Source organism: Hemiscyllium ocellatum, chromosome 47, assembly GCF_020745735.1.
Source record: "Hemiscyllium ocellatum isolate sHemOce1 chromosome 47, sHemOce1.pat.X.cur, whole genome shotgun sequence".
NCBI classification, from domain to species: Eukaryota; Metazoa; Chordata; class Chondrichthyes; order Orectolobiformes; family Hemiscylliidae; genus Hemiscyllium; species Hemiscyllium ocellatum.
The window spans coordinates 5078329-5093074 of NC_083447.1; the positions used below are offsets into that span (position 1 = coordinate 5078329).

The 14746-nt window shown below is 40.8% G+C and overlaps 1 protein-coding gene across 3 annotated transcripts in view; it reads left to right on the forward strand.

Annotated features, from left to right (window-relative positions):
• Nucleotides 1-14746, forward strand: part of sipa1l3 (signal-induced proliferation-associated 1 like 3) — a 246985-nt gene that overhangs the window by 76485 nt on the left and 155754 nt on the right. For all 3 annotated transcript variants that reach the window (XM_060856237.1, XM_060856236.1, XM_060856238.1), the window contains exon 2: nt 11975-12085. The gene's annotated coding sequence lies outside the window, so the exon portion shown is untranslated. The remainder of the gene's footprint in view (nt 1-11974; nt 12086-14746) is intronic.

The following is a 14746-nucleotide window of genomic DNA, read 5'->3' on the forward strand; positions in this document are numbered from 1 at the left end:
CAGAATCTTGGGCACTCCCTTTTTTTATGCAGACTGAATACATACTTGTTTTTTTTTCCCTTTGTCCCCACACTACTGCTTAACAGTGGTAGTGCTACATGCTTCCCCCCCTTTTTTTTTTAACATATTTTATTAAACAATTCACAGTTTACAAAACAATTAACACTTACAGCTGTATACAGAGAAACAGCAATTTACAAGGGAGAGGAATGGCAAAGCCAAGACCCAAACCCTGACATTCAACCGGTTTTCAGGGAGATGAAGACAAACCTCAAATCCCAGTTTCAGTCATTACAAACAGTAATAATGACATGTGTACATACAAGGCAGTCCAATACAGAAAAAAACAGTGCATACAATACAGACCCCCCAGGAAACTCAGCTAGCACCCCCGTCCCTCCTACCTTCAGGCCACTCTAAGACAACCCAACCCTAACATTCCCCTTTTTATCTGTCAGCCAGGGCTCCCTGATTGGGGCTGTTAGTCTAGTCCAATCAGGGAACGTTTTATTCTATGAGGTGCAACTGGCTGACCTCATTATAATCACTACATCTGTCTCCCTCTGAGTCTAAGAACATAGACAGCTCCTCTTTCTTGGAGAGTCTCCTGGGGTGAATGTTCCTCCAACTTGGCATCAGATATGGGTGGTGTGCATCTCATGAGCTTGCATCTTATGCCAGGAGTGCCTTTTGTAGGATTTCACTCCTCTTCTGGTGACAGAGGTAGCTATATCTGTCACGTACATCTTGCATTGAGGACTTATCAATGTTTGATGGAATGGATGAACCGACTGGTTCAAGCAACCTTTCCAACTGTTGTGAGGGGCAGGGTACATTTTCCTCCCTCACCACTTGCGAATTTGCAGCTTTCATATGGTCCATGTGCTTGTTCAGGACCGTTATACTTACCCAAACTTTATATGTCACTGGTCCTGACCTTGCATTGACCATGCCTCTTATTCATGCTGGGCCATTTCTATGATTCTTAAACCAAACTTTGTCTCCCAAATCAAATTCTTATTTGGCAGAGGCTTGTGCCTGGCATTGGCATTCCCCCTCCCCCACCCACCCGTCTGGCAAGATCAGACTGGTGCAGAGTCTTCTACCCATTAGCAACTCTGCTGGTCCTATACTAGCGACATATACATTTTGGGTGGTTTAATGTGGTGTGACACTATAATCAAATAAGAACCATGACAGCTTGGTATCTAACGATGCTGTTTCTTTAAGCCAGCCTTAAGTTCTTTCTGCCAGGCCATTGAATGATAAGTGGTATGGAGCTATCCTTGTACGTTGAATCCCATTTGATTTTAGGAAATTCCCAACATTTCCTGCTGGTAAATGATGGCCTGTTATCTGTGGCCAACACTTCTGGGACTCCATGTATTGAAAAAGCTGCACGTGGTTTTTCTATCATCATCCTTGTGTTTGACGAATGGATTCTATCCACGTCCAGCAACTTTGAGTAGGCTTCTACAATGCTGAAGAACATTGAGCCCAACATTGGGCGGCACAGTGGCACAGTGGTTAGAACTGCTGCCTCTCAGCGCCAGAGACCCAGGTTCAATTCCCGACTCAGGCGACTGACTGTGTGGAGTTTGCACATTCTCCCCGTGTCTGCGTGGGTTTCCTCTGGGTGCTCCGGTTTCCTCCCACAGTCCAAAGATGTGCAGGTCAGGTGAATTGGCCATGCTAAATTGCCCGTAGTGTTAGGTAAAGGGGTAAATGTAGGGGTATGGGTGGGTTGCGCTTCGGCGGGTCAGTGTGGACTTGTTGGGCCGAAGGGCCTGTTTCCACACTGTAAGTAATCTAATCTAATGGTCAAAGTGCAGCCCGAGTCCAAGGGTTACCTAGTCATTCCCACAAATGTAGGGGAGCTGTTAGTGGGAATCTTTGTCCTTTGTTGGTTCTACCCTACTAATGCGCAGCCACCAGACATAACCCCTTGCCAGCATTTTCATTTGGAAACCCCTGGATGGCTCTGCTGGAGTTCAGCCAGTATTTGGCAGGAACCTTTGCTCAGGACAATCGCAATTGCACCCCTTAACAATATACCATCCACAACTGTGAGCTGGTCTGCGACCAAAAAGACTTCACTTATAGTTGAGATAGACTTTGTTTCAGTTTTGAAAAGACTGGACCTTATGTTGTTCAAAGTCTGATATTGTCAGCTTTGACGAGGAGCATGTCCATAAAATTTTAAGAGCCCTTCTGGGCTTCCATCTGCTAACGGGAGATGGTTCAATGCATCCACATTTATTACGAAGCCTCCCAGATGCTGTTCTAGCTTGTAACTGTAAGCACTTAGTGTTAGAGTCCACTGCTGAATGAGACCCAAAGCTATGGGTGGCACTGGCTTGTCCTCTTAGACCAAATAAGGATTTGTGGTTCGTGATTATCACAAATTGTCGATCATCGAAGTATTGATGGAACTTCCTCAGTCCAAATATGACTACCACCCAGATAGAGAGGGGAGGATTGGCATTTACACTCTGCATGAGCCAAAGTACATATTTTGGGTGCATATGCTATAGGGCATTTGTCTCCATTGGGCCACCTCAGTGCTAACACTACCCTGATGCCATATGGTGGGTGCATTGCACGTTAATACCAGATCTTTCTTGGGGAAGCAACAACTTTAGAGGACAATGAAAGCTTGGGCTTGACTATGTGACCATTTTCAAGGCTGACCCTTTTTTTAGGAGTTGATGAAAAGGTACCAGGATGGAAGTTGGGTTATGTAAGAACATTCTGTAATAATGTAGCAGCCCAAGCAACAACCTAAGTGCCTGGACAGACATGGGAGCCCGGGCACAGTGGCGGTATCCCTACCTCTGAGCTGGGAGATCTGGGTTCAAGTCTCACTTGCTGCAGAGCTGTGTAATGACCCATCTGAATCTGAGCAGGTTGATCTGAAAATAGGTAAAAGTGCAGTTTATCCCATCTGCTGGACTAACTGTAAACAAACATAATCCTCTAAAAATCCCCTCTCATGGAGGAAGAAACAGATGGCGTTGCTATTCCACCATCCCAGTATTTCCCAACTGCTTTATTGTCAATGAAGTACTTTGAAATGGAGTCACTGCTGCGTTGGTCCATTTGGCACCAAGTTGAGTTAATGTATCTGGTTGGGGGAGGGGAATTTCCAGAGTAGAATGTGCTGGTAAACCTGCTTTTCATGTTTGTGTACATTGGCTATATTCTGCATTGTCTACATTAGATTAGAAAACCAGTCAGTGCCTTTATAAATATTAATGCATTTCCAACAACATAGTAACATGATGCACTGCTCCATCATTATTTTGTTGAGATACTGGAATGGAGTTGAAAATGAAGTAGTATTTCAACAAGAATCTGGAAACTGTTGAATTAGGGAAAATATATTCTGCATTAGAAGTGAATATTTTGATGGTATAATGCAATTCTTGAGAAAAATGCAAATTTTAAGATAAAAAGTTTCTCCCTGCATTCTGTTTAATGTCCAACCTATTCAAACTTGCATCGACCTCGGTCCCTTCTCCCTCCTTTTTCAAATCTGTTACAGAAGCCAATTGCTGGTACTATCCCAAAATAACAAGTGTTGAATGCTGTTTCTGAATATTCAATTTGTCATTTGTATGTTTTTTAGCATTTTCTGATGCTTGAATCTGTAAACTTGTTTATGGGGCCTATTCTGTTGCAAGGGCAAATGGCAGATTGGTTGTTTCGGCTGGGGTCAATTCATAATTTTGTCTCTCTCCATCAGCTTTGAGCCCGACACCAATATTGCGTTTGCCATTTCAGTGCATTGAGGGAGTACTGCATTTTTAAAAAGTTCATTGGAAAGGTGGTTGTAGTTAGAGAAACTAACATTTATTGCTCATCCATTAGGGTGGCTCAGTGGTTAGTACTGCTGCCTCAAGCACCAGAGGCCCAGTTTCAGTTTCCATCTCAGGCCACTGTCTGTGTGGAGTTTGAACACTCTCCCTGTGTCTGTGTGGGTTTCCTCCAGGTGTTCTGGTTTCCTCCCACAGTTGAAAGGTGTGCAGATTAGGTGAATTGGCCATGTTAAATTACCCAAAGTATTAGTCAGGAGTAAACATAGGGCAGGGGAGTGGGTCTGGGTGGGTTACTCTTCAGAGGGTTGATGTGGACTTGTTGGGCCAAATGGCCTATTTCCACACTGTGCAGGGAATCTAATCTAATCTAATCTAAACATAACTGCCCTCAAAAGCATTGAACCATAGCAGTCTGTATGATGTAGGGAAACTACTGTTTGATTAGGATTCCAGGACTTTCACCTGACGACAACAACAAAGGGCCAGTGTGTGACTTACAAAGAAACTTTAAGCTGATGGTTTCATACACTAGCTTAGCTTGTTCGTCCAGGAATGGATTTGAGTTTAGCAAGTGGTATTGAAAAAGCCTCAGCAAGGTGATGCACGCAGTAATGGTGTGTAGATAATGTGGGAGGAATATGTTTTAGGGTGGAGGATAAAATGCCAGTTGGACAGATTCTGTATGGTGTTAAGCTTTTTGAATGTTACAGCTGCACTCATCCAGACAATTGGATAGCATATTTTCATTCATTCTCGTAATGTTGCCCTTGCTGTCCATTGATATTCCTTGCCCCATCCTTCGTTACTCTTGAACTGCTGGTGAGCTACTTTGTTGATCTGCTGCAGTCCTTGGTGAAGGGACACCCACAATATTTGTTTCTTGGGGAGTGTGAGCAAGTTCCAAGATTTTCCTTCCCGAGGGAAATCATGATGTGGTTATATGTCAAGATCTATGGATTAGAGGGAAATTTGCAGGTGAAAGTGTCCCATGCTTCTGCAGCCATTGTTCTAGATGGTGGAAGGTGCTGTTAAAGGAGCTTTGGTGAGTGAGTGCAATGCATCATGTAGATGATATCCTATATACTGCTACTGTGCTTTTGTGGTGAAGGTGGTGGATGGAAGCCAGTCCCTCCACCTGGATGCTGCTAAGCTACTTGATCTTTGGCCAAGTGGAGTATTCTATCACTCCTGACTTGTGCCTGTGAAGTACTTGCCACAGAATTCCTTCTGGGTAAAAAACCATGACTGCTGATGCTGGAAACCGGGTTCTGGATTAGTGGTGCTGGAAGAGCACATCAGTTCAGGCAGCATCCGAGGAGCAGTACCTACATTTTGATTAGCCAAATGTTGAAGCAAACAGGAACAATTCCTGATTTTTGTGCCTTTTCCTATTTTCCAGCCAAGAAGCTGAGTATGCAGCCTGCTTGCAGGAATCTGCTCTTTTATAGAAATTTTACATTGTCTGTCATCCAGGAGTTTGGCTCAATGTAGTATTAAGAAACCGTAGCAAAACTGAAGGCAATGTGAATTGAGGGAGTCTTTACATTGATTGCAGTCATACTAAGCACAAGGAGGAAGATTGTTGTGGTCATCTCAGATCCATTATGTCTGCAGAAGTTCCTCAGGGTAGTATCCTAGGCCCAACCATTTTCAGTCGCTTCATCATTAACCCTCCCTCCATAAGGTCAGAAGTAGGGGTGTTTGCTGAAGATTGCAAAAATCAAGAATTGTTCCTGTTTGCTTCAACATTTGGCTAATCGAAATGTAGGTATGTTGATACCCAGTCAGGATACAAAATGGCTACCAAGGCAATGCAGACCAGAGGTTAGGCTATATTAGTATGTTGTTTCCCTTGCCTCTTAAATAGTATATTTGAGGCTGAGATTAACCCCCTACAACTTGCTGAAGCTCAGGTATTTTCACATTGAGGTCTGTGTTGTGTAGGTAATTCTGTTCACTTCCAATGAGGCCCTATGTGATAGTGTTAGATTTTCTGACTTTCTTGGTGTTTTAAATGTGATGCTTAAGTTCACTTTCTTAAAATAGCTACAGTGGGCATTAGCTCAAATTATTCATTTTTCTTCCAGCAAAGTATTAAGAATTTTGTTCTGCCTTTTGAGTAAAGATGATTTTAAACTTTCTGCTAAACTTTTCATAGAAATTTATTTTCATATTGGGCCCTGTACCCAGCAGTAATTGCTGGGACTGTTGAGGGTAATTCTTTGACTTTTGCTTCTTGACTGATCTAACTTTCTCATGTTAAATTGTGTTTTAAGATGATGGCACTGTTTTCATTTTCTCTTGTTGTATGAAGAGATAGCAGGGGAACGCTAGAAAATATTGGTATGTGTCCAGGGTACATATTACCATTTCCCACACCACCTCCCACACAGAAACTTTAAAATAACACCAGTATTTTGTTTTAATTTCTTATCAATCAGGACAATCATCTCTCTTCATACACTGTATATTTACACTTTAGCAGGCTTCAAGCATAGGTCGGTGCAGACTTCATAATTCCTATCTATTGTTTTCGGCATTATTTCAGTGAACTGGTCAATTCAAGCCAAATTTGTGCTCCAAGAAATATAAATTGTTATGTGCCCTGACCAGAGCTACAAGGGACAGCATTATTTTTAAACTCTGCTGGCCCTAGCACTGAATGTGTATTTAAACAAAACTGTGGGCTGAAAGAAACAGGAAGCATTGTGCCTATTGAGGTGCAGCTTGGTATGTTTATTCATGTAGTCTGGAGCAGGCTTGTCAGCTCTGTCACATCATATCTATTGCCATGAAGTAATTCTGTTGTATTCTGTGTCTTGCTCAATGAGCAGAAACTCCAAAAGAGGTCAACTGTGCACAAATCATTCTGTCCTGTAAAGCTGACAAAATATATTTAATCTTCTGATATGAGTTATTCAGAATTGTATGCCATAACTGGCCTTTACTTTTGTTTTTATGTGAATATTCCCCACTGTCCCCTGCTCTTGACTTAGATGCCGTGACCTTGAGATCAGTTGAAAAGCATATACTGCCAAATTACCTTTTATTTTGTTTCATTTGTACTGTTTCATTTGCTGTCCTGTGTAACACAAGCCTTTGTTATTATCCCATCGTTGCAATTGATGCTTGACTTTATTGTTTGTCAATTTTTAACACTGGTGTAGTGGAGTAATGATATCAAGGTTTGGAATTAAGGCAATTGCACCAGGAATATTCGAATCCAGCCTGACATTCTTCTCTCTAAATTATGTATTTGATAAAGTATTACTTTGCTGACCATTGAACTCTCGTCTTGGTGAATAAAGTATCAGGTGCCCAAATTTCCCAGTCTTCAGAGGCTTTCTTCCAAATTCTGTTCTGAGAATAAAAATGAGCATTTGTGTTTCGACTGGCACTTCAGTTGGACAGCACATCTTTGCAGCTTGAAGGAGACCGATGTCTTCTTTCAGAAAGTAATTACAGATCTCTCGTGACATTAAGGGTTTAGATGGAGAGGAATTTAAGTGTTCGGATTCAGTATGTGGATGTACCTACTAGAGAAGGTGCAAAATTTGACTTTTGGGAAATAAGGCAGGGCAGGTGACTGAGGCGTCAGTGGGGGGAGACGGGGCCAGTCACCATAATTCTATTTGCTTTAAAATAGTGGTGGAAAAGGATAGTCCAGCTCTAAAAGTTGAAGTTCTATATTGGAGGAAGGCTAATTTTGATGGTATTAGGCAAGAACTTTCAAAAGCTGATTGGGGGCAGATGTTTGCAGGTAAAAGGATGGCTTGAAAATGAGAAGCCTTGAAAAATGAGATAAGAATCCTGTGACAGTATATTCCTGTAGGGTGAAAGGAAAGGCTGGTGGGTATAAGGAATGCAAGATGACTAGTGAAATTGAGGTTTTGGTTAAGAAAAAGAAGGAAGTATATGTCAGGTATAGACAGCAGAGATCGAGTGAAACCTTAGAGTATAAAGGCAGTAGAAGTATACTGAAGAGGGAAATCTTAAAGTCAAAAAGGGGGCGTGAGAAATCTTCGGTAAATATAGTTAAGGAGAATCCAAAGGGTTTTTATAAACACCTCAAGAACAAAAGAGTAACTAAGGAGAGAATAGGGTCCCTCCAAGATCAGCAAGACAGCCTTGGCAGCCTTTCCTGATTAAGAGCTTTTGCCCAAAAGGTTGATTTTCCTGCTCCTCGGATGCTGCCTGGCCTGCTGTGTTTTTCCAGCACCACTCTAATCTTGTGCCTTTGTGTGGAACCATAGGAGATGGGGGAATACTAAACGAGTATTTTTCCACAGTGTTTACTGTGGAGAAGAACATGGAAGAGAGAGAATGTAGGGAAATAGATGGTGACAGCTTGAAAAATGTCCATATTACAGTGGAGGAGAGGCTAGATGTTTTGAAACACACAAGTGGATAAATCACCATCAGAACCTGAACAGGTGTATCCTGGAACACTGTGTGTAGTGAGGGAAGTGATTGCTGGGCCCCTTGCTGAGATATTTGTGTCATTGATAGTCACAGGTGAGATGCGGAAAGACTGGCGGTTGACTAACATGGTACCACTATTTGAGAAAGATACAGACGAGCCAGGGAACTGTAGACTGGTGAGCCTGAAGTTGGTGGGTGGGCAATTTGTTGGAGGAATCCTGAGGGACAGAATTTACATGTATTTGGGAAGGCAAGGATTGATTAGGGATAGTCAGCATAGCTTTGTGCTTGGGAAATCATGTCTCACAAACTTGATTGAGTTTTTTGAAGAAATAACAAAGAGGATTGATTTAGGGCAGTGAGGTGGACGTGATTTATATGGACTTCAGTAAGACGTTTTACAAGGCTCCCCATGGGAGACTGGTTAGCAAGGTTAGATCTCATGGAATATAGGAGAGAACTAGCCATTTGGATACAGAACTGGCTCCAAGACACAGGTCAGAGGGTGATGGTGGAGGGTTGCAGAGGGTTGCTTTTCAGACTGGAGGCCTGTGACCAGTGGAGTTCCACAAGGATCGATGCTGGGGCCACTGCATTCCATCACTTATATAAATGATTTGGATGTGAACGTAAGAGGTATAGTCAGTAAGTCTGAAGATGACACCAAAATTGGAGGTGTAGTGGACAGCAAAGAAGGTTTACCTCAGAACAACTGGATCTTGATCAGATGGACCAACGGGCTGAGGAGTGGCAGATGGAGTTTAATTTAGGTGCTATGTCTTGGAAAAGCAAATCATAACATGACTTAAACACTTAATTATAAGGTCCGAAGGAGTCTTGCTGAAGAAAGAGACCTTGGAGTACAGGCTCATTGTTGCTTGAAAGTGGAGTTGCAGGTAAGTAATGAAGGTGGCATTCGGTATGCTTTCCTTTATTGGTCACCAGTATTGAGTACATGAGTTGGGAGGTCATCTTACAGTTGTACAGGACATTGGTTAGGCCACTATTGGAATATTGTGTGGAATTCTGGTCTCCTTCCTATTGGAAGGATGTTGTGAAACTTGAAAGGGTTCAGAAACGATTTACAAGGACGTTGTCGGGGTCGGAGGATTTGAGCTACAGGGAAAGGCTGAATATGCTGGGCTGTTTTCCCTGTAGTGTCGGAGGCTGAGGGGTGACTTTGTAGAAGTTTATAAAATCATGAGGGGCATGGATAAGATCAGCGGATAAGATCAGCAGACAAGATCTTTTTCCTGGGATGAGGGAGTCCAGAACTAGAGGGCATAGGTTTAGGGTGAGAGGGGAAAGATATAAAAGAGACCTAAGGGGCAACTTTTTCACACAGAGGGTGGTACGTGTATGGAATGAGCTGCCAGAGGAAATGGTAGAGGCTAGTGTAATTACAGAATTTAAAAGGCATCTGGCCGGGTATTTGAGTAGGAAGGGTTTAGAGGGATATTGGCCAATGCTGGCAAATGGGACTAGAATAGGTTAGGATATCTGGTCGGCATGGACGTGATGGACTGAAGGGTCTGTTTCCTTGCTTTAAATCTCTGACTCTGTGACATGAGGGAATGTCTGTATAAGTTATTGATGATTTTCTTGAGTTCAGAATAACTGTGAAACATTTCCATAAATATAGTTTTGTTGCTGTTTTAGTGGATATGAAAGGAAGATTCCACAGCTTTGAAGCCATGTAAAATATTTGATTGGAGTAGTTTGTAGAATAGCTATGTGGCACAGCCAACACTTATTTTCCAGAGGATCCAAATGCGTACTAAACTTGACAACGTCTCCATTCTGTTTTGTGCTTTCATTTACAATGCAGAGTTGACCTTTTATTGTAGACAATTCTCCTTAAACAATTCTGTTTTTCAATTTGTCTCTCTAATCTTATATTGAAAATGCCCTGGAGGGGTTAGTAAAGTGAAGATCCTTTTCTCCTCTGACTCTGCTATATTACCTCATCTAACTTGTATTAATGAGTACACTTGATCCTCTTGCCTGAAAAGTTTTTGATTAATTAAGGCTTTTACGTCTCTTGCTCTCAAGTGTAACAACACGCTACTTTAATAATCAATATTAACTATTTAAATTTAAAATCATGACATGTAAATCTCATGTTAGAGCATGTTGGGAGGACATTCATGTATAATTCAAGTTTTCACTGTGTAATTTTATTCTAGACGAGGCCTCAGGCTGTTATGCTATATGGTTGAGATCCTGAAGTGACTTCATACCCAGATTAGAATTCTCGAAGCCCTATTCATTAAGATTTCAACTCTATCTTTCAAAATCACGGTATTAAGACCCTCAATTGGAGTTCAAGTTGAAATTTCCCTCAAAATTAGCTTTAAAACATCTGCAAGTCTGTCATTCTTCTCAAAAATTTTCATTTGGCATCGTTCAACCTCAGTTGCTACTGCAGTGAGGCTTTAAAACACTTCATAAAATGAAGGAAGTGTTTGGAGTGGTAATTAAAAAGTTGGGAAAACAGAATAAAAGGGAGTGTGACACTGTTGCAGCCTTAATTGGAATCGAAGCACATATTCTGTTGTTCCTGTCTTTATCACAGCCAGGATGGACGTAGGAGCAAACCCCCTGTCCAACTGAATCCTAATATCTGTTGTGATGCAACTAATCATTGATGTTTTCCTCTGGTTGAATGAAACGTTTCATTAAATCAAAGTGAAAGGTCATGTCTCCTTTTTTTTTAACCAAAATATATTTTTCCCCTATCCCACAAAACAGTTTAGATTAAATTTGATATTTTTGACACTTTGGTTCCAAGCCTGTTGATATCCTTGGATCAGAAAAACATAACCAGGAAACTATTCTGGTTGGAATAACACGCTACTGATTCAATCACTTAACAACACAAGTGACTTAGTGTGACTGAATGAGAGCCAGTGAACTACAATAATTGGTGTTCCCAAAACAATTGTTCACTTTATTACTTAAATTGAGCTGTAAAGACATTTGTCTCTTCATGCTTTCTAAATTTCGCAGTTATTGTGAAGTATGTCTTCATGGACACCAGAGGAGAGCTTGCATAAAAGTATTAATTTTTTTTCGGAAAGTGTAAATTTTGAGTTTTGCTGGAGCATACCTAATGTATGGTTTTGAATGTTCCTGAACATGGGGAAACTAATCCCACAGCACTGAGGGTGAAGACTTTATGCATGTATTTTCATGTGTCTAAACTGTCTGTCCCTTAACCTTTCCAAATGGTTACAGAAAATATTGACAAAGGAATGGGTGAGAGCAAATGCTTGTCTTAACCCTGCAATTTACCTTGACTTATCATGTCCTCTTCATTTGAGACATCTTTGACTCCACTTTCTTTACTGCTTTGTTTCAGTTAAAATAGTTTCGTTAAAAAAAGATCGTGTTTACTCTGGGATTTAAAATAAATTGGCCTTTCCAGCTTTATTTGCAGGTTTTATTCCTGATTTTTTAAAAAACTAAATCATTACACTGGTCAAAGATGAGCAGTTAAGGTGGTTCTTTTAATTAGGAATAAAATAAGCAGCAGCTTTTAATCATTTGACAAATAATTATTTCTGATAAGTTGCATCCACATAGGACAAAAGCTTGATATACTGATAGATTTTTAAGATCCCAAATTTGGCTTGCATTTTTTTTAAAAAAAACTTTAGTTGTAACAATTCTACTTCTGAATATGCTTGATTATAGCGTTTTCTACATGTTTTAGATTTTCTTTCTTTTCCTAGGTTCTGAGGCTTTCTTAAGAATGCCAGTACCTCCAAAACTTCAAGAGCCCCCTGGTGAATATAAAGCAGCACATCGTGTTCCACAGTTGATGACACATGAGATTCAATCGTGTAAGTCTATTAAATGCAAGGTGCACTTCTTCTTGTCAAAAAGAAATTTTAAAATTCTGTCTGGGGCTTAGAGGATTCCAAGTTGTAAAGTTGAGGTTTGCACAGCTCAACATTTGCAATGCTTATGGTATTTACAACCTTAAGAATTATGGTCCATTTGGTCTACCATGCCTGTGTGTCTACTGTTGCTCTTTATTGCAATATATTGGGATTTGCATTTTTTAAAAACCTGAACTAATTCGGTATTGCCATTAATTTAACAATTCAACAGTGCTTTAAATTTTTTTTGTAATCTTGTATCTGGCTGTGGTGAAGTCTCTTAGTGCTTTCGTTTGACGCTACATATGATATATCCTCAGTTGATGTCACACAGTGTTTAATGTGCTAAGAGATTCTGTTAACTGCTTTTATAGACTGAAGCAGTGCTTAATTAAATGCTTTGTGAAAATCAGGATTGGAAGAACGTTTGTGACTGCATATACTGAGCTCTTGTTCACAATATATGCTGCATTATAATTTATTTTATTGTGGGTGAGCAGTGGAGAAGAAAAACATGACTAATGCAATAGTGAATGCCATTAATGAAGATGAAACTAAGGACAGGTGGTTGGTCTAGAATAAAAGGAACTTTACATTCAATTAAACCTAAACTGGGAGAATTTGGCCCTGTTGTCCAGTGTGAACGTTGTTTAAAAAGGTAACATATTCATTGATTTCTTTTCAGCCTCACCCTTGTGCTTTAATGTTTTCAGTTGCATCTAAGTCTATATACAACCACAAATGCTTTTACCCATCAGTCAGGCAGCATCTATGAAGTGACAACAAAAAGTGTAAAAATAGACCAAATAAAAAGAAGCTTCACTGTACCTCCTGTCAAAATGCTTAACAAAATAATAGGTATATCAACTAACACTAATTAACTGTTCCAATATAGTAATGTTGCATAAACACACCTCTTGACAAAGATAAATTCAGTAAAAATTGTCTTAAGGTCATTTCTAGCAGCAGAAAGAGAACCACAGCTTTTAGCTGTAATGGCGAGGAATAACCGTTTCCACATCTCGCTTCAAGACCCCAGCAACTGCAGAAAGCTAACACTAAAACTCCTGATTTTTGTGGGAACTAGGCCATACCCATTCAAGCTGATTCTATTGTTTCAACTGTTCGTCTTTTTTTAGAAAGCCCCAAGGCGCCTCAGCTGTTTACTCTAGCTTTGAGCAGACTGCTGGTTACCTCTGTTTCAACCTTTCTTCACAAAAAAAGGACGAAATACTCCTCTTCAAGTCATAGTATCATTACAGGAATGACTACTTCTATGGCGTAGCAACAGGCATTGAGTTGGAATAAGGGAATGTAGGCATAAGCTAAATGTTGGGGATGGGTAGTTGGGTAGGGGTGCACAGTGCAGAATACGACAGGGAAAAGGGAAGGACTTGTGTCAGCGGCTGAGGAATTCCTTTTTTGGATACTAATGACCACTTGCTGCTTTGTGAAGGAACTTTCAGAAATCTTTGTGGCCTGGATGGGAAAAAAACAATTTTTCGTGTCGTCTTAAGACAAATTCGTTGCCAACTTATTGTGTTATAAGTAAAATACAGTGATGCTGGAAATCTGAAATGAAAATTCTTCTACTGCAATCACGCTGAAGTCGAAACATTAACCGTGTTTCTGTCTCCAAAGATGCTGCCAGACCTGCTGTGTTCCTCCAGCACGTTATTTTTTTTCCCCCCACGCTTGATGGTTTGGGTTTCACCTTCCTGATTTTTCTGGACTTAAATTGCATTAAGTGTCCATGATGTTGAGGGGCTGCGACTTCAATTTTTTAAACTTGGTACCTGGCTGCCTATGGTGGGCAGTCCCTCATGTGCCTAATTGCTGCTTTGTAGAAGAAAGAAGGAAAATGGCGTGACTCCCACCAAGGAAAACAAATGGAATTTTGTCTTTCATTGCGAAAGGGACTAATTTTAAAAGTAGGGATGTTATGCTGTACAGAATGCTGGTGAGGCCACACCTGGAGTAGTGTGTGCAGTTTTGGTCTCCTTACTTGAGAAAGGGCATACTGCCACTGGAGGGGGTGCTGAGGAGGGTCGCTAGATTAATTCCGAAGTTGAGGGAGTTGACTTATGAGTAGAGACTGAGTAAACTGCGATTATATTCACTGGAATTTAGAAGAATGAGGGAGGGATCTTAGAGAAACATTAAAATGATGAAGGGAATAGTTGAGATAGATGTAGAGAGGATGTTTCCACTGGAAGATGAAACTAGGACAAGAGGGTACAGCCTCAAAATTAGGGGGAGCAGATTTAGGACTGAATTGAGAATGAACTTCATCACCCAGAGGGTTGTGAATCTGTGGGATTCCCTGCCCAGTGAAGTAGTTGATGTTACTTCAGCCAATGTTTTTAAAGCAAAGAATCTTTTGAACAATGAAGGAATTAAGGGTTATGGTGAGAGGGCAAGTATGTGGAGCTGGGTCCACAGAAAGTTCAGCCATGACCTTATTGAATGTCCGAGTATTCCTGATCCTAGTTCTTGTGTTCTGGGTCCCGCCCCAATCTCCATCCCTTTGTGAGGCAGATTGGGTTTAAAACTCTGATTTTGTTTCGTTAGTTTCCGATAAATGAATAGGGAAGGTATCCTCCAAGGCAGATGTTACTTACA